This window comes from Dermacentor variabilis, chromosome 1 (assembly GCF_050947875.1).
Source record: "Dermacentor variabilis isolate Ectoservices chromosome 1, ASM5094787v1, whole genome shotgun sequence".
In the NCBI taxonomy this organism is placed as follows: Eukaryota; Metazoa; Arthropoda; class Arachnida; order Ixodida; family Ixodidae; genus Dermacentor; species Dermacentor variabilis.
In genome coordinates, this window is record NC_134568.1 from 191,922,400 (window position 1) to 191,947,221 (window position 24,822).

Sequence of the window (24,822 nt, forward strand, 5' to 3'; positions counted from 1 at the left end):
TATTCTCCCTTAGGCATTTTAACAAGTTGTTACAGAACTGATCTTCTGCGGCCAAAAACCCTGCTTTCCAAGAAGCTACCTTCGGTAGCAGCTAGTGGAGTAAAGCAAATTTTTGGGCTAGTTGCTATAGCATTCCATGACGGCAGGCTTTTGCACACAAAGAAGGGGACAGCCACAAGAGACGAGATAGGCACAAGCGCAAACTTTCAACTGAATTTTTATTGGCCGGGTGAAATCTCATGCACGGACGTAGGTATGACGTGCGTCCGTTTGGCACCATGAAAACAAGAAAACAACGAAGAACCTTTAAACAAGCAAGTCGATTGTAGGAACAGTGACACGTAAGGCAAGCATCGAAAAACCTTGCTGTGCCCAACCCGGGGAAGAGCAATGCTAGTTTATAGCCGCGGACCTTGCGAAAGATGTATGTCTTTCCATGGCATAGCTCGATGCGACCGGATTTGCAGCAGATGAACTGTGACTGGCAGAACTGGTTTCAATACCTGGCAGCTAGCTTAGTACACTCCAGCTTCTTTCAGTGGCACCCGCAGATAACAGAGAGAGAGAGAAACAGAGGAGGGGAAAGGCGGGGAAGTTAACCATAAGCACGTCCGGTTTGGTACCCTGCATTGGAAAAGAGGGGATATAGGGAGAAAACGAGAAAAGAATTAGTACCGCGCAAAACTTGAAAATGTGCAGAGACCTGTCGACTTGAGCTACTGCAGTATTGCTCTGATTGCTTTCTATGCCATGGACGCGCGCAGCCATGGTCCCATGGTTTTCGTTTCCGAAATTATTCTTGAGTCCAGCCGGCTTAATGCTGTCCGGAGAGGTTGACACTCGACCGACGTCGGACCGGCGCCAAGGACCCATATCGTGTTCAATAGTTCCTGTGCTTCCGCAAGAGTCACACATGAGCGTGCTCCCCATTCTGATGCGGAACGAGTAGGCCTTTGTAAATGCCACCCCGAGTCACAGGTGGCTCAACAGTGTCGCTTCAGATTTGACACTTGTGGCATAAGGCGTGGAAGAAATCTGTGTAAATGACAGTTCGAGGGGTTATGAGAAGACCAGTATTTGTTTCATAGATTTAGCCAGGAAGTAAAGCTTCCTTGCAGCGTCATTTCTGAATAGGGGGATCGGCACTGTTCAGGATCATTCACGGGTGGGCCGGGCGGCCTCAGTTGCGCTTAAACAGTCCAGGTGTAACGAAGAATTAAGGTCAACCAACCACGAATAGCATGAGAACAGATAACGCTACTGCTATGGAACGAACATAGGTTGACCGTATAAACATCTTGATGGCTCGGTCTCATCTACCAGCTCTACAGGCGCCGTTGTCATTCCGGCTAAGCCCGGAGATAAGGTACTGTTGCAACGCCGGTTACTTGAACCTTGACCGGTGTTGCTAGTGGATGGCACGGCGTTGCGGCAGGCCGCAGGCGTCCGGGAGACTATCGGGATCAAGCAGGGGCGAGACGATCTCAAGTGCGAAACTATCACTGTTTATTCGCTTGGTTCATTAATAAGTCAAAAAACGAAGCAGGAAAGAAAGGAGAGAATGAAAAAAGATACATTGCGGGGCTGCCTAAATACGCTCGCTAAAATCGTAGGCGTGATTTTGCTCATGCCAACGTCACATGGTATATGTACTGATTCCGGGAGGTTATTGGCGACTGCTCGCTCTCTCTCTCTCTCTCTCTCTCCTAGGTGATGTTGCACGTGCTTGCCTCTGCTGGCGGTAACCCGTGGGTCCTGTTTGGTTTGAGGAAGGAGGGCGGAAGGCGCCCACGCACGCACGCACGCACGCACACACACACACACACACACACACACACACACACACACACACACACACACACACACACACACACACACACACACACACACACACACACACACACACACACACACACACACACACACACACACACACACACACACACACACACACACACACACACACACACACACACACACACACACACATACCGTGCGTTATCCGATAAGGCATGGTTTTTCGATAATCCTATTTGCACTGGGCGCTTCACGCCGATCGTAACAGTACAAGCCATAGGCGCCGACTCCGGGGGGGGGGGGGCTCCGGGACCCTAGCTCCTTCCGGGCGATGCCGAACCCCCCTCTCCCCCCTCTCCCCCCTCACACACACACACACCTAAAGTGCGTATACCAGAGCTTTGTCACCCACATCATTTGAGGTTTCTTTTGGCTTAGCTCGACTATTCATATTAGTTGAAATTTTACTGGGGCTATTAGCTTACCGCATCATTGTTGGCGCGGACTTACACGACTTTTAGTTTATACTTTCGCTTTATTTCTGTAAATCCTGACAATAAGAGAACACGCGCATTAGTAGCGCACTATCGGCGGCTGCCTCATCCGTATTTTTTCACTTCAGCATTGGTTTAAATGTCCACTGTAAACAGCTTGTACACACACGCAATATATCTACATACACACACAGGATAAAGTTTATTATATTTTTGAAAGAGGTCAAGGTAGCCAATTAAAAATTATTTCTAAAGGTATGGATAGCCTATGTCTAGAGAATGAATATGTTGCTGTATGTTCACTACGCTTCAAATTGCTTTACGTGCTTTTTTCACCATGAAAAAAGCCTATAGATTTCAGTGACCCCTTCAGCAGTCTTTTATCCATAATGTGTGAAATGCACGTGAACGCTGTGTGTGTCTCAGTATTGCTTCTCTTTCCAGTAAGCAATGCTAACGACTCATGAAGAAAAATACATTTCTAATAATTTATAACATTTATTTGGGATTGAAACATCGTTAATTGGATGCAAAAGTCATAAATATATACAGGATGTCCCAATTAACTAACATGCACCAAGATTAAAAAGAAGAGCAATGCGTTTCTCGGACAAAACCCAGTGCATATTGTTTACAGTACAGTGGAGTAGCTGCAAACAATTTTTTTCGTTGCTGATATTTAATTAGGTAATTGTAATTATCTAACTCGAGACGTACTATCTTAATTATCAAAGTGCCAATGAGGCCTTTGAAGGCACAGCCAAGGGACATCTAATTGCGGTATTTTCAGCGACGTACTAATTGCGTACTAATTTTCTTTCCGACTGATAAATAAACTCCGCGAAATATGAAGATTACCACGTGACTGCGCTCCCACCCGGATCATAAAGCAGCGCCCTCGAACAGGCTCCATCTGAGTTATCCAGAACGAAATGAAGGAAATAAAGAAAAACATCGTGATCGGGCTGGTGCCTTATCTGCCGCGCCCAGGCCGAAGTAACAAGTCGCGTTTGAAGTTAGAAACAAGCTGTGATAGCTGTTGTCTTAGCGTAGATAAAGTGCACGGATGTTTTTTTTTTCTTTTTGCCATAAAACCTATCACCAAAAAAAAAGAAAGCGAATTGACAACGTCTGTGCAAATGTTTAAAGGTGCGCTTTGTTTTGTCCCAGTCGCCATGTTTTTCTGTAATGAGCAGAAGGTAAAAATGATCCTTGCCTTGGGAGCAGCAAATGACTACAAGAGGAAGGCCGCAGATATATATCAGTCATGGAAGTGTGGTGGTAGGCCAAACGTACGGACTATCATCAGAAATGATAAAAACCTGAGACAAACCGGCAGCTTCAAGAAACAGCGGTGGACGATTCCATCTCCGAGTCCTAGCCTACGCACGGATGTTCTAGCATTTACGGCCTCAAACCCTCATGCTAGCGTGCGGGACGTGGCCGCCCACGTCATCAGTTTGGAGGATTCTAAATGACTCGGGATTTCACCCGTACCACCTTACGCTGCACCAAGGCTTAAATGAAAGGGGCCTGCAGAATTGTCTAGATTTTTTGAACTGGCTCCTCACGAAAGCCGATGAGTTACCGGATTTTTTTAGCAAAATCATGCGCACAAATGAAGCCAATTTTCGCAGAAACGCCTAGGTAAATTTGTATAATGCACACTGTTGGATGGACTCAAATCTACACTGGGTAAAGCGCAATCGGCACCAGTACCAGTGGTCGCTCAATGTGTGATTTGGAATTTACGTCGTTACTATAATCGGCCCCATCTTGTTCGATCACACACTGACTAGACAGCGTTACGCGAACGAAATCCTTGAAGGAGTGGTGGATGAGTTTCTCAGCGAAGTCCCGCTGTCACGTCTTCCACTTCTGTGATACCAGCAAGACGGGGCGCCAGCACACAGCAGCAGCTGAGCACGAAACTGGCTCGATGCAACTTTTCATGCGCAATAGATTGGAAGGCGCGGGCCTGTAAATTGGCCGGCTATAGGTCCCCTGACCTCTCTCCGCTCGATTTCTTTCTTTGGGGTTATGTGAAAGATTGTGCGTACAATATGATCGAGACGATGACGTCAAATGAGCTCAAGGCAAGGATAACAGATGTCTGCCGTAGAATTCCGGCGTCGGTCATCAAGAAAGGCATTGAAGCTGGGATAAAACGGATACAGTACTGTGTAGCTGCAAAAGGAGACCTATTCGAACACATCCCCTAGGCTGGTGTTCAACGGAGCTTACGAATTCATAGATATAAGGGCACACTGAAATCTGATGTTTTTTTTTCTTTGTGCAGACACCCTGATTGCCAATTCGGCTCATTTAGAAGTTCTATATTTACTTTCTTGAACGCATCGGTTTTGCCTTTACACGTTGGTCGCTTCCCAGCCTCTTTATCTCGATTTTATTTTTTGACACAAACCTCTTTTTGCAGCAGGTATGCACTTTCATAAAAAATAAAACGATCACTTTAATTTGGCGTTGGTCCGAAGCAAGTTTCTGGCACGAAATATAACTTCGCGCGCACTCTTTCGATGCTGTGCGAGCAATGCCGGGATTTTGAAACATCTTATGCCTAGTCCATTGCTTTTCGCATTTCGTGCGTGGTCAGAGCGGCGCTTCGGTCGCGTTATCAAGTGGCCTTTGTTATCAAGGTGATCTTTCGCTTTTGAGAGACTGATAATAAGTGCGACGTAGAAATGAGAGGAAGAAATACCTGCGAAGCCGCGAAACTTGCTGTTGATGCTCCTTCCGTATATTTATCAAGGTGATGCGCTGTCTGTACGGCTTTGCGACAGGCAATGCCGTTGATTTCAATCAAGTTATTTGAGAGCGCTGCTTTATGATGCAGGTGGGAGCACAGTCACATGGTATTTTTGATATTTCATGAAGTTTCTTTGTCACTCGGAAAAATATTGTACGCAATTAGTACGTCGCTGAAAACCTCGCATTTAGATGTCATTTTGGAGTGCCTAAAACTGCCTCATCGACACTTTGAAAATTAGGACAGTACTTCTCGAGTTAGATAACTAATTGCAATTGCTGCATTAAATCTCAATAACGGAAGAATTACTGACGGCTACTCCACTGTACCGGAAACAATAAGCACTAAGTTTTCTTCAAGTAACGCAACTGCTCATTCTTTAAATCTTGGTGTGTGATAATTGGGGAACACTGCATAATTCACTCAGTAACCGAAATGAGGCCTAGCCGGATTCACTCGAAATCAGAATCAACAGCAGGAATGCGCAGCAGCGCTTATGGTCAAACTAAAAAAAAAAAAAAAGAAACGAGAGCGAGACAGAGAGAGAGAGAGAGAGAGAGAGAGAGAGAGAGAGAGAGAGAGAGAGAGAGAGAGAGAGAGAGAGAGAGAGAGAGAGAGAGAGAGGGGAGAGAGAGAGGCTGCAGTTTCGCCGGAAAGGCGAAGCACTATTAGTGACAGCCAAGTATACGACAATTACACGAAAGAAGATTAAACCACCGAGAGCAGTCAGGCTGTGAAATTGAACTGTCTCCTACTATGAGGTCTTTTATATGTTCATGACATATATATCATCAGAGCCATGACAAGGGACACAACATAATGTTTCAATGGCTTCCATGACATTGTAACATCAGCGGAAATGACTACGCCGACGAAGCCACCCGATCTGCGCATGAAAATGGTCAACAAGTCTTCATTCCGCTTTCGCGAACAGACGATTGCGATTGATGTCCCGTGAATGTACTTTGCCCCTGTGGGACTCGAAGGTTTTCACCATGAGTCGTTCGCGTTCGTTGTCTCCGTACGTATGGATGCACCTCCCGCCTGGGTCACCACGACGTGAACCGACCATGCTGTACCGTCTGTGGGTAGGCGCTGCATTTACGAACTCATATGCTTTCCTTATTGGAATGGCTAACAGCCCCCGTGCGACACATGCAACAGCGATGAGACGCTCGCACATATTATGCGTGTCTGCCCGCGATATAGTGCCCAGAGACAAGTGATGTGCAGAGTACTGGACCAGTTGGACAGTCGTCCACTATCAGAACTCAAAGCTTTAGGTCAGTGCTCCGAAAGAACATCCGCGTTGAAGCCCTAACTCACGTTATTAAGGTTCCTGCGGTCTACGGGGCTTCACGATAGACTTTAAGAATGCCGCCCCCTACCGCTCTATAGTGTACGCGCTTTGTTCGGGCTCGTCTCTCTCTCTCTATCTCCTCCTTCCGCTATCTTTCTCTTTTTATCCCCCTTAACCCTTCCCACCGAGCAGGGAAGCCAACCGGAACTACCTCTCGTTAACCTCCCTGCCTTTCTCTGTATTCTTTTCTCTCTCTCTCTTCATGTAACGCCGTCACATGAGCGCTCAATCCTTCGAGGTCGCACGAACTTTCTTCAAGTGCAAGAATTATATATATATATATATATATATATATATATATATATATATATATATATATATATATATATATATATATATATATGAGTGACGACGCTGTTTTCTGGACTGTCTCTTCGAACTGCCAACGCGCAGCACGTCAAGCCATCCGGCGCCTGCACTGCTCGTGTCGTAATTCAGGAGGTCCTCTATATCATAGAATTCATCGGGTTGCCGTCATGTTCACACGACGTCATATTAGGTTGGGACTTTCTCTCCACACATCATGCGATCATTGACTGCGCCCGCGCCGAAATCGAGCTGTTTCAGTTTTCGACCGATATTATCACTGACCATAAGGACTATTGTCGCAAAATCGCTGTTTCAGAAGACACCATTATACCTGACTGGTCTTCCACTCTTGTCAGTATCTCTTGTGACTCTGTAGATGACGGCACAGTACTCTTCGCTCTGTCTGAACTCTTAGTTCGCCGCTGTTTATTACCACTGCCGTTCGCCGTCCTCGAGTTCAAAGCTGGCGCCTCTCTCATGTGCGTCTCAAATCCATCGGCTGAACCAATTACCTTACGCCACCGTGAAAGCCTCGGCAGAGCAGAGCCATTGACCTCATCTTCATTATTTGACACGATGGACGACTCCACTTATCTTGCTGCTCTCGAGGCATCGCCTCCTCAGTCAGTGCCGCGTTCTTTTACGCCAGCTATTGCCAGTGACCTTACGACGACGCAGCGTGACGAACTTATTCGCTTGCTCCAAGGCTTCCCTTCTTCTTTTGACTGCCAAGCAACATCACTCGGCCGCACAAAGACTGTTTCGCACACTATCGACACTGGGAGTCACGCACCAATTCGACAGCGTCCCTATTGAGTATCGGCGACTGAAAGACGCATTATCAATGACCAGGTGAACGATATGCTCAATCGCGGTGTCATCCAGCCTTCTAGTAGTCCTTGGGCATCACCAGTCGTCCTAGTTAAAAAAAAAAGACGGCACCATACGATTTTGCGTCGATCATCGAAGGCTTAACAAGATTACCCGAAAGGATGTATACCCGTTGCCACGTATTGACGACGCACTTGACTGTTTGCAAGGAGCGGAGTTTTGTTTCCTCCTTAGATCTCCGCTCTGGCTACTGGCAGGTGCCCATGGCTGACGCTGACTGTTCTAAAACCGCGTTTGTAACACCAGACGGCTTGTATGAATTCACTGTAATGCCATTCGGTCTGTGCAATGCGCCCGCCACCTTCGAACGCATGATGGATGGCATCCTACGCGGCCTGAAGTGGCATGCTTGCCTCTGCTACCTCGACGACGTTGTCGTTTTTTCCCCTGATTTTCCGACCCATCTTCGGCGTTTACATAAATTTTGACCTGTCTCCGGAATGGTGGTCTCCAGTTTAACTTAAGAAAGTGCCGATTTGCAGCTCGAAAACTGACTATATTAGGCCACGTTGTCTCCAAAGAAGGCATTCTTCCTGATTCTGCTAAACTTCGCGCCGTATCCGAATTTCCGAAGCCCACTAATTTGAAAGCACTACGCAGCTCCATTGGCCTATGCTCCTATTTTCGACGTTTCGTTCGCAATTTCGCTACTGCGATCGCACCACTAAACCAACTTCTCCAAGGCGACAATGAACTTTCTGCTTGGTCGGAAGCCTCTGATGATGCTTTTGCGACTCTTCGTCACCTACTCACGTCTCCGCCAATCTTGCGCCATTTTGATCCAAGCGCACCTACAGAACTTCACACTGACGCCAGTGGTGTCGGCCTTGGTGCCGTGCTCGCACAACGCAAGAACACTAATGCCGAATACGTAGTCGCCTATGCCAGTCGTGCCCTCACGAAACCTGAGGCCAATTACTCAATAACAGAAAAAGAGCGCCTGGCTATCGTATGGGCTCTTCAAAAATTTCGTCCATATCTCTACTGTCAACACTTTGACATGGTGACAGATCATCACGCTCTTTGCTGGTTGTCCAACCTAAAAGACCCGTCGGGCCGCTTCAGTCGGTGGACCCTCCGAATCCAGGAATATGATATCCGTGTCGTCTATCCCTCTGGACGCAAACACTCTGACGCCGATGCCCTCTGGCGCTCCCCAGTTACTTCAGACAGCAGCACTTCTACCTACAGACATGACATCTCACTACTTGACATCCTGGACATGGCATTGGAGCAGCGAAAAGAACCATGAATCGTCATGATATTAGGCTTTTTGTCAAATCCTCCGGCAACTTAGGCACCTCGAGCGTTACACCGACAGGCGCAGCATTTCACAATCCGCGATGGACTTCTATAACGCCGCAACTACCACAATGACGACCGCAAATGGCTCGTAGTAGTGCCTCGCCACCTACGACAAGATTTATGCTCCGCTTTTCATTCTGACCCGCAGTGTGGTCACGGCGGAGTGTCAAAAACCTACACATGGCTTCGCCTATGCACGGGTTCGGAAAGCTGGTCGCACCCCCCCCCCCCCCACCTCCGCCTCGGAAGAATGAAAACTCTCCGCCCATGGACTACAAGCAGTGTTTCAACCGCAAGCTCGTGCGTCCCCTTTAACGGTGAATCAGGCTGTAGACATTGCCGCCTACATGCCGCTTTTTTATATTCTGGCAACGTTGTCTCAGATCGTGTGAATATGCATCAACGCGTGCAAAAAAAAAAAAAGACGATGATTTTGTTCGGTGAAGAAGAAAACAACGACGCCGACGTTGTAGTAGCGTCGGTTATGAGGTTGCTCTTAAATGAAATTTGGGGAAGGGGGTGGGCGGGAGGGGGAGGGTATCGAAAATAATTTTTTAAGCATCCTCAATATTTTTACCCGCCACTACAATATTTTGCCAAACCGTTATAACCTCTTGAACCTTTCGAACGTTTTGATTGGACGAGGTTGCGTGACCGCGACCGCCACTAGCTGGAAGCATTACAGGGACAAGTGGAGATCAACAGAGCGCGACACACGGTGACCGATGTTCACATTGGCGGACGGGATCTGCCCGGCGCCACACGGAAATATCTTGCGATCGGTGCCTTTCCCATCTGCTTGCATCGCTATTGCCACTTAATATAACCACCAAGGTATTTCGGCGTCGTGCTCCTGTGACGCTGACTGGTTCAACAACTTTGCGACTCCAGTCGCGTATCTGAGGAAGTGGTCACTGAGCGACTTCACGAAAGTGATTGCTCTTCGACCAAATCGACCATTTGACACTATTGTTTTTTGACTAACTTGGCCAGGCGATCCTGCCACTCGCCGGTGTGAATTTTGTCTAAGAGAGACTTCGTTAATATGGGCATAGGTTCAACGTTTCCTTTAGCAATGCTTTGATTCCAAGTTTTATAAGTTGACGTATTCGCCAGAGCTTTTTGCACATTTGAAAACTTTTTTTCAGCATTTTCATCAGCCTATTCATGCCCGCACAATATTCATGGAAAAATATTAGTCAACTGCAGCCACAGAGTGGCCAATTCCTGCTCTGGCCAGGGATCGCATACCGACATGGTGGGTATTTGGATGCGCCTTTTGCGCAAGACAAGTACGACTGATTTTCGAGAATGCACGCTTGGCAAGCAATGAAGCTGTACAGCCTCAGTGCTACTTCAGTAGCGATGGAAGCCATGCACTTGAGTGAATTACGTGCAAGATGATAACTCAGCAGTCGTGCGCAAGAGCGGAAATACTGGGCCCGTATTCACAAAACACTCGTACGTTTCGTAATAGTTCGTAAGAGCCAATTCTAACCAATCCTGATAGTGGACATATTATTTGCGAAGGCGGCAAGCCAATGACCTAGCGTACTTAGAATAGAAAAGCTTTGTGATTTCGGTCCCCGTTTTCTTTTTTCTTCTTTCGACCAACCACTGCCTCTATACTACTTACTACGTTGCCTGTATTCATCGCGCTCTTTAAGTTCGATTTTCTTTTCACCTCTATTCGTCGGCGCCTCTGAGGGCTATAATTGTCTTCGAAGAGATTGCGGCCGCTTGCCTTTATATTTGTTTTTTGACGCGCACTCCTTCACTATGTAAAAAGAAAACTTACCGTAAACAGCATCCTTCGACTATTATCGCCAACAACAAAAAGACGTATTCTCAGAGCTTTGCATGATTAGCGGCGGCGAGGACGATGAGGCCGTGCCACGCTGCTTCATGCGCCTGCGAGTGGGCGATGCATGCGCGAAGCGCGCCGTGCCGCAGTAATGGTGCGCGCACGTAAGCAGTCGGCGCTCTTCTCGTGATCTCGGCGCCCTTTCCTCCCGCGCAGAAGAGGTGCCTGCAGAAAGGTCGTCAAGCGGAGCTGGCCACCGCTCATTGAGGCTTGGCACGCCACGTCGGCCGAGGGCAGGCGTCGCGGCGGCGCGCTTGGTGTAGGCGGCAGCGCTCCGGTAAGCGCAACGCCCTGCGTTCCGTCAGAGAGAACGCGGCAAATCTGCGCAGAGGAAAATCACTGTAAAGACCCGCGCAAGCCTCTAGACAAGAGCCTCCATATTTCATGCGCCTCTCTCTCTATGTGTCTTTCCACCTCCTAAGTGCGATGTTTTAAGCATTTCAAATTTTCGGGCGCGCTTTTGACGAGCACAAAAACACATTCGGGTGGCCACGCAGCCTTTCGCCTCACCTTCAGCGCTCTGTAACGCGCCGCGCGGAGTTCCTCGCACTAGACCGCCGCCTTCGTTCGGCTGCTTCTGCGCGCGTCTATTGCGAGGCAAATTGGCTCTCCTGCGAGCTGTCATCGCCAGCCAGGGCGAAAGGAAAAGAAATGGGTACACAGCCACGAGTGCGCAGTCACGCAGCTGATTGGAGTTTTACTTTAAAAACACGTTTTTACTTGCTGAAAGCTTGCTGCGGCTTCGCTCTCATACAACACAGATGAAACCAGCGGAAGACACCGAGCAAAGGGTATTCGGGAGAGAAACGCTGACCTCCTATCATATTACTTCGCCCTGTCGCTTCGGCTTTTCCAGATGATATATGTGTGACCTTGAAACAGCTCGGCCGACATTTCACCGTGTTACTCCACTCAGATGCCAACTCGTGACAAAGTCCGTAAGCCCTAGCCGGTGTGTTTATGTATGAAAATATAACATTTACTGAACGCCTCACTGCTTCAGCTAGGCAGAACAGCCTAGCCAAAGACCAGCCATCTTGACCAACAACTAGTTTATTCGTTCATTCGTCATATACTCGAAAGTAGGCACGAAGCTACAAAGAAAACCAATACGGGTTTCTCTGCGGAAAAAAGCTTCGCAGTTGAGGAAAAAATTGTCCCGATCCGGGATTCGAACCTGACGCCTCGTGTAACCGCATCTCCTTGAGAGGTAGTGGCGGCATTCGACATTTATTCAGTGATAATATCACTTTACAGCACAAAGTAGTCTTGGAGAGAAAATAACTGAACGGGCAAACGCTACTGATTTCGTGGCTTGAGTTTAACGATTCTTAAAGCAGATTCTGGGATCTTATGCGCCAAAACCACAATATGATTATGAGGCACGCCGTCGTGGGAGACACCGGGTTTATTTTGGCCACCTAGAGTTCTTTAACGAGCACCTAAATCTAACTACAAAAGGGATTTTGCATTTCGCCCAATCAAAATGCGGCCGCCGCGGTCGGAATTGAACCTGCGTCTTCGAGCTTAGCAGCGAAACGCCATTGCAACGAAGCGACCGGGGCGGGCATTAACGATTCTTCTAAACGCTCAATGTACAGAGTCATCCACAATTAAGGCAAACACGACAGTAGTACGTATAACGTACAACTGGCGCAAGCTCTGCGTGTATCCTTGGTTTGGTCCGTGTCTTTTACGCGCAACTTTATGCGTCCTAATGGCGTCAACCGGCTCATATAGCAATCTTAGTGAATCCCAGTCGTATACATCCTCCTTCCCTCCGCCTCCAGGGCAGTATGACTTCAGAATTTCCTCTGCGCGGGGTAAATGTGCCTCATACATGGCGTATAATGGGGATATATAATAACGAAAAAAATATGCTGATAGATTCCAGGTATGGTATGGTATGATGAACTTTATTCAGGTCCTGAAGACCAACCCTTAGGTTGACGCAGGCGGCTCCCACGTCGGGAAAGTAAGGTTGAACCTTACCGCCGTATCGTGGAACTTCTGGACGGCCTGCAGTTGATCTAAAAGAATTCCACTGTGAAGTACTCGTTGCCATTCTTTTTTTCACCTGAAATCTATCCTTAGTGTGACAAGGAGAGATTTCAGGGAAAAAAAATTAAGTTCTAGAGTTTTACATGCCAAACCAAGATCTGATGACGAGGCACGCCGTAATGAGGGACTCCGGATTAATTTTGACCACCTGGGGTTCTTTCACGTGCACCCAATGCACGATGCACGGGTGTTTTTGCATTTCAACCCCTACGAAATGCTGCCTCCGCGGGTGGGATTCGATCCCGCGCCCTCGGGCTTAGTAGCTCAATGCCACAGCCACTACGCCACCACGGCGGGTATCTCATGAGAAATTTAAGCTGATATGGGCGCTTGAAATATAACGTGGTGTTCCCCTAAATCTCAATGATCCTCTGCATGAACCAATCTTCCCAAGAGCAAGTAGCACTATCTGTAGCGAAAAAAAAAAAAACTAAACACAGATTGTGATGTCACTGGACGACTTGCAAGAGTGATGATACCCACTGTGCGTTTATTGACAGCGCAGCTGCCCACAGCACAAGTTGCAGGCCGTGCGAAGGCACAGGCCTACTTGCGCTAAGTACAAACTAGTGGCTACATGCGTATATGTATACTTGACTCGGCTAATTACACATTCACAGCGATGCAAACGACACACCCAAAGATTTCAGGGAAACCTCAGATATCCGTTACTGTTGGGAGAAAGGAGAGCGCACCGGTCTGGAATACCAAGAACTATAGGCAGCTGCACAGGCGGCCACCGCCAGGTCGAGTACGCTGCCCATTGGATGATCTCATCTTCCTGCCGCCACCGGTGCACCTGGCTTCACTCGCAGGTGTCATCCTGTTCTTATATCTGCTTTCATGTCGCTTGCTGTCGCAGCTGTGTACAACCGGCGTTAGCGACAATATGAAAGTTTCTTGAGACATGATGCCGCAGGGTGACTATCCTGTGGTCTCACTTGACGTGTCTGAAGCCAGATTGCTGTTGGACCTTAACAATTTTAGTGGTTTTAATGCAAGTATGCTTTGATTGCAATCGGCCCCATTGCGCATGCGCTCCATCTGGCACATATTTGGTGCAGCGCCATCGGGAGCAGGCCTGCCTTTGATACTGGCCCAAATCACCTTCGGGATCGGATGACGCGTAGCATTCCTTCACTCTACATCGCGTGCAGTGTGTAGCGGACACGCACATACATTTCTGTGTATAGCAGCAACTGTCTCTAAATGCAAGAAAAAAATTGCGAATTTGGGACACAGAAATTGCCTTTTTGCCGGCAGAGGTTCATAACGGGGCAGGACAAAAGAAACACGGATAACTTCGCAGCCTAATTAACTAAGGTTCGTTAATCAACATTTCACTTGCCGACATTACGCGGCCGATGCCAACTGGAGGTTCGTTCATAAAATAATAGCTCATAACGATACAGCTTTTGAAACACATAAAAAAAATCTTATTTGAAGGATGCCGGCACGAAGCGTTCCGGCCGACTTGGTGAACGAAACCGATATCGAGAGCGTTTTGGTGTCGGCCGTTCAGATGCATGTCGGTCGACGCCCTCTGGCTTTTTAAAATTTAAAATTTCACGTTTTTTTTTTATGGAAATGAAAATAAAAGGAACAGATGCAATGACCCTATAATGGCGACGGCTACTGCTTTTCCCATAGCAGAAGTAACGATGTATAAAAAATATGTAGTAGGAAAATGAAAAGAAACGACGTCACGGGGTCAGAAACCCACAGCACACAATCCTATACATCCACGAACATATAAATATGAAAGGTAAGGGCAAGTCGCACCACAATGAGGTTTGAAACAAAGTCACAAACAAAGTCAGACAAGCGGCCGCGATGTAGACTGCGATGAGTATGTGAACAGATGAGGAATTACAGAGTTGAAATAATACACGCACAGAATATGACAGTCAAGAGTGAGTTTCAGCACAGAATACAAAAGCGTATGACACGTAATATACAAGCGCTAATAGTTACAAGTAACAAAAGCAAGTTGTAGTACCAATGTGTGTGTGTTCAGTACGATATCTAGTACTTGTTAAGGATACCTGCATCTTCGTAAAAATGTTCGACCGCATTCAATGATTTTCGCTGTGTTATTTTTGATGGCCATGGGTCGAGCAATTTTGCGAGTTTGAAAGGTCGGTGAGGATCAATGGAGTGTAGCGCTTGTTCTAGCTGCCGTCTTGAAATTGCGTAGCGTGTCTGGGGAATACGAGGTGGAGATGGCGAGCATCCTCATCGTCGTTGCCAGGAGCAAGCCGGGGAAGAAGCCCGCTTTATTCAATATAACAAGTGTTTCGTGTATGCTGTCCCAGGGCGCTTGTCGATGAATTAGTGTCTCTCGGTACTTTTCGAAAGTTCTGTATTCAGCCGGTATTTGTGTTGAGGCTCCATTTCGTAAAGAATCGATTCCTTAGTAGTTTGATTGAACCAGGTTGACATACACAAGTCTTCTTTAGTTCTTCCAAAATGCGTTGCGCGTCCATTGGTGATAAAGGGATCAGTTGAATTTCTGCATCTTTATGGACCGATTTTGCCAATGAGTCAACTAATTCGTTGCCTGCTATACCAGCTTGTCCTGGGACCCACTGTAATATCACTTCATGTTTTCTTTCATAGCCCGAGTTGAACACTTTCGCAGTACGTATGTTGTTCGTGCGTGTGGTTGGTTATCATCAACATTTTCAAGGCATGCTATATAAAGCCGATGAGGAGTCCGTATAGATTGCCCACTTTTTTGGTGTATCATATGTCTTGATAAAACAAGTGGCTTGGAGATTTGCCACTAATTCCGCTATTCTTGGTGACGACGTGCGTCCTAGCCGACACGCCTATTCTACCTGTAAGGATGGTAGAACAAAAGCTGCAGTTGAACTTTCTCTGATTACAGAACCGTCCGTGTACACGGGAATAGACTGCCGGTATACTTGTCAAATAGCTGGTGAAAGGCTAATTGTTTCGCTGCTAATGTGGAAGCATCGCCTTTATTTTTAAGACCTTCGATTGCCGTTTATATTTTCGGTGCCTGTAGAAGCCGTGGTGGGTAGCAGAGGTCTGAGTGCCAAAAAACCGATCGTGGAAGTCGTGATTTGTGCTCTTGAAACATGGCGTGTATCTGTGCACCCGGATGGTTCTCTATCATTGAAAGAACTGGGCAAGCAGAATGCTGGGTATAAATTTTGAAGCCGGCATGTTTCCAGGCGGTGAATTACGGTGAAATGTGGTTCCCTCGCTTCTGTAATATTACGTTTTCTTTACGTTCTCCGCAGAGGGGGCTTCCGTCAGAGTATATGGCGGCGAGAAGAAGCGTATCCGGGTGAAATCTCTCAAGAGATAGCCATTACGTTGTACTCTCAGAGCAAGTGCATCGCTGGGAGCTCTCTCTCTTTCGCTTTCTTTTCTTTCTTACACTCTCTCGTTTTTCCTTTTTTTTTGTAGAAAGTGAAAGTCCCATATTCAGTCTATTTTTAGACTTTCCGTACTCCCAAATGCAGTTCTTCGCTCCGACTCGGCAGGAGTGCACTCTACCGGTAAGTATACTGAAACGTTCTAAAATCGAGCTTAATTAGAGACTAACCCCAGCAAAAAAAAAAAAAAAAAAAAAGGAGCTGCAGAGCAGCGCGCTTCTTTTTGTATTATTAGTGATTCGCTACATTGCTCAACACCCGCCGTGGTTACTCAGTCGCAATGGTGTTGGGCTGCTGAGCACGAGATCGCGGGATCGAATCCCGGCCACGGCGGCCGCATTTCGATGGGGGCGAAATGCGAAAACATCCATGTACTTAGATTTAGGTGCACGTTAAAGAAGCCCAGGTGGTCGAAATTTCCGGAGTCCTCCACTACGGCGTGCCTCATAATCAGAAAGTGGTTTTGGCACGTAAAACCCCATAATGTAATTTTTTACATTACGCAACTGCGAGTTCATGTGTGTATTCAACAGCAGTCCACCAACACAACCATAAGACATGTATACTCGCATAAAGAGCCCACACGCACTAAGGTCGGTGCAGACATCAAATGCCCGAGCACGAAAAAAATTGTCACAGCGAGATAAGTAGAGAGAGCCGAGGCGGTGCTAACAACTTCTGCCACGCTCGGCAGTAAACACATACTGAAGTATAGTGCATGTCTAATACAGTGCGAAGGTGTGTCTTAACTCCTCATATATTAAAACAAAACCATTCATTTCAGCTGGTTCTTCTAGCGAATTTACTCCAGATGTCCTTTTCGGGCCCACCGAACGGAAACTTTGAACGTTACAACCCTTTTATGGACACACTCCAATCTGTCTGCACACTGCAAAGCCAACTGCTGTGAGCTATTATACGCCGCATTCGTCTGGCGCACAAACATATTAATCCCACAGGCGGAAAGCGCACTGCACGAAAGCTTTGTATTCTTCGGTCCTCGTTTACTAGTAGGCTATATATTTCTCTCCTTTATCGCTTGATATGGCATACAACCCGTCTGGTAGTATGGAGTTGCACAACGATGCTCAAATTATAACCGCACCTCGTTTATTTTTTTTTAATGTTTTCTCGTCTCAGATGTCTTACTGTCCATCCGTTCTTGTCAACGTTTTTTTTTTCCTTGTCTTAATTCATCCCACATGCTGGGTGGTTCCTTTTTTCTTTCTCGCGTGCACGCCCTCCCCCCCTCTTTTTTTTTCTTTCTTTCTCCCATTGGGCGTCATTGCAGCTTGGGGCCTTGTCGCAGAGTTCTCCAGCGCGCTGCTCTCCTTCCAGCTCCTTCCAGCCCTTGAGGCCATTCAGCGCCAGCGGCCGAGCCTGTCAGCACGCGCGGGCCCGAGCGAGCAAAAGAAGAAGCGTGCCGGCCGCCACCGCACCTGCGCCCCATTGTGGAATCGAGCGCGCAAAGAGCGAGCACCTGCCTCGAGCGCCGCTTCCTCGCCGCGCTTCCCCGCTGCTCTTCCTCCTCTTCCCCAATGCCGCCTCTTCCCTCGCCCTCGAAGGAAACTTCCTGTTCCCGTTCTTCACGGCCGGCGCCAGCGAAGCGTCGTCTGTTCTGCGGGCGAAGCGTCATCTCGTGTGCTCTACACTTTAAAACTCGCGCAACGCGCCATCCGATGGTCGTGCACCCGCTCCGCGCAGCTGCGGCGGCGCCGGGTGTCTACGGTGGTGAAGCACGGCGCATGAGCTTCTTTTTTTTTTTTTTTTAACCACGCACGGCTCCCATATTGAGGGATGCCAAGGAGCGCAGACTGCTCGTGTATAGGGAGGTGGTGATGTCGAGTTGCGAAGAGTTATAGAAACGCCAAACCCAACGCATGCTCACCGTCTTAATAGCCTCATTGCAGCAAAGCAGCACGAAAGAAATCAGTGGGCGCCTATTTCCTATCATCGAGTCTGTACAGGCACCACGCCGACTTTAAGAACGTGCATAATATACAAAGAAACGAGACTGGATTCATAGAGAAATACAAAATCACGAGACTCGGAACAGTCAGGCCTCACCCGTCTTTCGGTTTGGTATACTTTGTGTCCTCGAATGAAGGAAATTGGAAGCAAGGGAAAAAAACGAACAAACGAAGAATTTGTTTGTTGGTTTGTTATTTCTAAAATATAAACTAGGGATATTAACGAGCAAAAACTAGGCGTAGGTTCTTGGCAGATCTCCCGCCCCCATGCAGCTTGGCGCTTGCACATGCAAACAAGAGCAACATGTGTCTGAAGAAAGAAGACAAACATCGCAAGCGTAAAATAAGGCATTCACTCTGGGAACTACAACATAGCAATTCTAAATATTACACACAGAGTGTAACAATGCAAAAAAAGAAAAAAAGTTACAGGGAAAGTTTACTACGACAACACCATTGAAAAACGGCATCAATGCATCACATCAAAACAAACAGGTCGTCCACACGACACTGAAATGAAATTTGGACGAAAAGAAAGGAAGATAGGGTTCATAAGGACGAAAAGAAATCAGCAGGGAACACGAACATCGTGCAACAAGCCCACAAGAAAGAGTGGACGCATAATGAACATGGGACAAGTGTGCGCATGGACGCAGTTTTGACATTTGTGCCAAGTTCGGCAGGACGATTTAAGTTGTGTTGCTACCTGAATTGATAACGACTGATCACTCTACTTTGTATACAAAGAACGCTGATTATTACGGCATAATCATACGCGTGATGTTCAAGTTAAACTGGGACTTTTCATTTTTTCAGGATCACTACACTAACTTAGACGCATGGAAGTGATTTATTTCTCGAGATAATCCTCCTCGAAACTGACGCACTTATGACTTTCTTTCATGGGCGAGTTGGTGCTTGCTGAACGACATGATATTGCAGCGCAAGAATATCGAAAAGAAAGATTAACAGCGACAGACAGAGCAGAAAGAAAGACGGCGCTACACTCACAACTGTTTATTAGGCACAAAGCTTGCTGCATATATATCTGGCACACACTCTCGACACCAGGGGGCGGCAAAGAGCAAACGACTGCGACAAACCTAATAATTTCATTTGCACATCATATAACGAAACAGTTGTTTGAGTAACGTAAGCTTCACCACTGACATGAATATGATCTGCCTCTAGCAGTTCCCGTGCAGTTTTATGTCTACTCCTGCCCAGGATCCTCACCTGAGAAAAACTTTGCTCACAGCAGCACGATCTGCAATGTACAGAAAGATGTGCTATCATATCCTTTATTTTTTATTAATTGCTTGCGTGTTCCCTCATTCGGTCGTTCTCACAACGGCTGGTCTGCCCGACGTAGGCTTTTCCGCAACCTAGCGGTACCTGGTAGACCACTGCAGTGGAACACGGCACGTAGCGTTTTGCGCGCTTGACTTTGAACGTTTGCACCGCAAATCCCGTGATTCAGGGGCATAGGCGGGCCATTTTGTTCGGGGCGGAAGGCACAACAGGTACCCCATACCTGTTCGCCACCTTCTTGAGGTTGTGGCTCACCCTGTGGAAATAAGGCACCGCCTGTACCTTTCTTCGGGAATCCTGTTCACCTCTTTCGCCCACCTTGGGATTATTGCTACGTGTGAGCTTCTGCAGCAAAGTTTTGCCACCGACGTGATAACCGAACGAGGGAATCCGGCAGATAAAAGCCGCTAGAGCTGATGTTCGAAACGAGACTCGAATTGGTGAACACACGACCTTCTAAGCGCGGAGCCTAGGCAGAGCGTCGCGATACCTCTTTTAACAATTTTTGAGTGGGAAGAGTCGTAGGGCAACAGTTGTTTTCTGGCTCGCAGTGGATAGCGCCAGCAGACAAGTTCCCTAAAAAAAATTAATGTTTAAATAAAAAAACTGTGACTCATTCTGCGTAAAAGATAGGCGATTGCCGTGGAGTTTAAAAAGATTCAAAATTTTGTTAATTTCGTTATGGAAAGTTAAAGAATACTGTTGATCCGGCCTAATTCAAACGTCGTCTACGTAGTCAAGGGTTCTATCCACTTCAGAAAGAAACAGGTAACACAATAAAGGTGCTACGCAGGAACCGATACAAATGTCCTTCTTTTTCAAGAACAGTTGGGTGTCAAAAAAGATAAAAGTGCTACTCAAATAGGGGTCAAGTAAAGTGAAGAAATTGTCAGCGCTCAGACCAACAGCATTCTGAAACTCGGATTCACCTCTGTCGTGAATACGCAACTTTAGAGGCGCAAACAATTCGCGGTGCGAATAGAATAAAACAAGTGCTCTATATCAATGGAAAAAGGCGAAACGAATATAGTGGTTGATAATACAGATTGACTATTCTAAAGCTCCTACGTTAGCTTATCACTTCATACTCCTTACAAAACCAGGATATTTAGTTTTATTTTCAATTTCATTGATTAACTACAGCATGCATCCTCATGATCTTTGGGCATTATAGAATTAGTAGGTCTAGTTTAATATTTTAGCATTATTTTGCCGGATTTGTAGGTATAAAACGTTTTTTATGGTTATTCGAACAATTGAAAGTGGCCTTGCGTGACCTTGCTGAGAGCTCCCTATCCACCTTCTGCAGCAAGTAGTCTGCACCACCAGGGGGCGCCACAGGTGCCCCGCCACCCACCGCGGTGGCTTAGCAGCTATTGTGTTGCGCTGCTAAGCACGAGGTCGCGGGATCGAATCCCGGCCGCGACGGCTTCATTTCGATGGGGGCGAAATGCAAGAACGCCGTGTCTTGTGCATTGTGGGCACGTTAAAGATCCCCTGGGAGGGGGGGGCAAAAATTAATCCGGAGTCCCCCACTATCACGTGCCTCATAATCGAATCCTGGTTTTGACACGTAAAACCCCAGAATTCATTCATTCAGGTGCCCCGCCTTTGAACCCCTTCTGAATGGAGAGCAAGCACGCATCAGCAGCCGCCGGCCGCTACAGTAACATTCCCCAGACAGGGGGAGGGGGGGGGGTCGCTTAGTACAATGATACTATTTAAAATGTGTAAAAGCAGAAGGAAGACGCGCCATGTCGTGAAGGCCAAACACTTCGTCAGAGACTAGAAGGTGTGGGATGAAACTGTGTGCGAGCTTCACCTGCCTCAGGCTCTACAAGAAGTGCCGGCATTTACCACCGTTCATCATGCACACCTTTCCGCAAGGCGAACAAGGTGAGCCATGGGCAGCCGTCATTATAAGCAAGCGAGCAAACGCCGATCAGAAGGCGCTCAATGGCTGGCACTGTCACGTGACCAAGTATGGCATCGCCTTTGGGTATGGCGCTGTAAAATGTCTATGTAATACTTCGAACTAAATTCCTGGTTTTAAACGTGTAATGGGTGTTCCCAGCATGTACGGACGCGAGCACAAGAAGTAGGAGCAGTGGTTTTACGTGAGCGGTCATCGTACATCCCAGGGATCCCATTTTCTCCTTCAAGTGTCTACGTGCTAAATTAAATGAGCCAATATAATGATTGTTCTGTTTTTCGGGGTTTTTTTGTGCGTGTTTGTTTAAGCGATATGCGCGGGACAGGGATAGCTGGAGAGTGTAAATAGATTCTACATTTAGTATTTAGAAAAAATTTTAAAAATGTAGTTGTGGTGTTTGATGTCCTGAAACTGCCCAGTGGGTTATGAGGGATGCCATAGTGGGGGGCTTCAGATTAATGTTGAACGCCTGGTGTTCTTTAACGTGCACCCAAAGCACGGTACACGAGAAGTTTCGCAATCCGCCCCCATAGGAATGCGGCTTCCGCCACCGGTATCGAACCCACGATCTCGATCTCAGCAGCACGACCCCGTTTTTCCCGCCATCGACAGGAAAAAATTGAAATGCAGGGAGACATATGGCCACAGTTAGGGAATATTTGCCATGGCACGAATACAGAGAGAGAGAGAGAGAGAGAGAGAGAGAGAGAGAGAGAGAGATGTCATGGAGAAAAGAGGCGCTATTTCTACTTTCCTACAGGGAGCACGGCTCAGCGCTTATGAACGCATCCTTTTTGCTATATCACACGAATAGCACGCTTTTGTCATGTGAACAATCTCTGTATATTTTCTTTTAGTATAGTGCGCCTTACTAAGTGGTAGTAGTCAAGTGAATACAAGAAGGATTATAGTATATGACACGCTTCGAGCCAGTTAGTATGAAGTGTAACAGTACCTATTGAGCAGCCGAGCGACATGATTGAAGTTGTCGCAGACTTTAACATCGTGCTGCCTCCATGACAACGTCTCTGAAGGGGTAACGAACACCGAGTGCCTTAACCTCGCGAACAGTATCGATCACGTCATTTCCGTAGGGAAATGTACGCGTTTCCTTCACAGATGTGTGTTTCAAACTATAAAATATAGTTCGAGTTTTCATCGCCTTAATTGTCAAGTGGTTGCTGTAAGAGCAATCTAACAATCATGCCATTTGCCAAAGACACGATTTTGTCGGTATACTGTGTCGTCTTCTCACTTTTTCAGTTTCTTCTCAGTTTTTTTTTCTTTTCCTTCGAGGTCTGGCGCTAGCGTAGAGCGGTAGAGTTGGTAGTGGGCTCTTTCTATATTTTTTCTATGGCATGAAAGAAAGCGCACTTTCTTTGAGCCAATCAACAAATGCATGTAAATAAAATTTCTTCAACGTTGGGTTGTCACCGTCACAATTACCGGTGAGCGCGTTTCGATCAATCATTCTACATAAATAACACGCAACACTAAAAACACGCTTCGAGAATGACGCTATGGCATAGTCCCGTGAGCATAGCAAGCACTGAAGAAAGTCTGAGGAGATCCTTTCGTGCTAAGCCAGGTACGCGCGAAGTTTGCAACAGCGCGCGCAACGGCCGCCAGCGAATGCTGTCTCACACAACTATAAGAGCTGACCATTGTGGTTACACGCAACTATCATGTTTTCTAAATTACTTCTAGATCACAGCTAGCAGCATGAGTTGTACTTAGCAATAATAGTTACAAGATTTTTGCGACACTCTTATGAAGCAGACATCTTAAATCCGAAATCTTATTATATTCGGCTTCACAATGCATGATGCCGTGGCAATCAAAATTTCGCCTTCGCCTAGCTCAAGATAGGAAGCACCTTAGTAATAAAGCAACAGTTGAGAGTCATTGCGAGAACGTGCGTCTCTCGACATCAGGAAAAGATTGCGGATATACAGGGTGCACCTGCTAACGCGAGCCAAGCTGTTCAAAAAAAGGAAGGCCAAGATATACGATGATGGGGACACCAGCCTCAGGCAAGCTGGTGCTGCTATCGTTGGTTAGCTTGAACCGCTGACCTGTACTAAAATTGCCATTTAAATGGCTGGCGCCCTCTAGTGGAGATCAGTGGCTTGAACAGCTTCCACCTCGCTACATTTCTCATTAGTTATTTTTCCCGCGTTTCAGTGTTTCCGTGCTTCAAAAAAAAAAAAAGTGCAATATGAAGGCGGGCCCGCGTGTATCGCAGACGCTATAGCAATGCTTTGAAAGGCGTTTCAAAGAACTAACACAACTCAATGGCCGACGTGGCGACCGTGAAAAATTGACGAGGCGGCGGCATACCTATTGGCTGCTGCTGCGATAAAGCAGTCATGTTGCCTTGTGACCTTATTTGCTAGAGCAGCGCGCACCGGCTTAGGCACTGATAAAAAGTACCATTTACGGGTGAAGAGAAGCAAAAAAAAAACATTTTTATTGATTATGAATGAGCCGGGAAAGAATAGCTGTCGAGAGGCACTGTTCAAGTAGCGTTGCAAGACCAAGTTGCAAGTACACCTGCCATTGCATCAGCCACAAGGCATTCCCAAGTAAATGATTGCAAGCAAGGCATGGTACCATTAACTTGTGCTCATGCTAATTCATCCGTCGCCATTGACTCAAACATTCGCTGACGACCGTTGGTATGCACAAATTAGAACGGCGGCGCTTGCGTTTGGAAGCCTTTGGAGACTACAACTGGTGAACGAACATGTCTTCCACGCAGGAAAAGTCAACACGAATGTTGCCTTAGGAGGGGCCATAGAAGGAACACAGCGGCATTGTTCCACACTCAGTGACCTGGAATGTGAGAAAGCCCAACGACACTCTTTTGCAACTACGAGAATTTACGGCAGCATGGAAGCTTTACAATTGAACGGCAAATGTCTGTGTTCATCGGCGAGGACGTCAGACCAAGTATTTTGTCTTTGTTATCCGCAAATCTGCACACCAGTGTGAGAAGTGTGAGTGCTGATACTGCGGTCTTCAAGTCTGCAGTATGGAGAATCTGGAAAAGCAGCAACCTTCATCCTTATCGTATTTATCTTCATCAAGTGCTTGATGCCCGAGGTTTCCAATCCCAGATAGACCTTGATAATTCGTTGATCAGAATGAACGAAGACCCAGATTTCTTGGGAAACATAGATTGGGCAGATAAGGCAAGCTTTTCGCGGGACGGCCATGCAAATTCGCACAATGGTCACTACTGGGGCGACGCAGACTTCTATTGGGTTGCTAGAACGAACCACCAGTACATATGGTCATTTGAAGTTTGGTGCGCTGTTTACGATGGAGCTATTCTAAGGCTAAATTTTTTT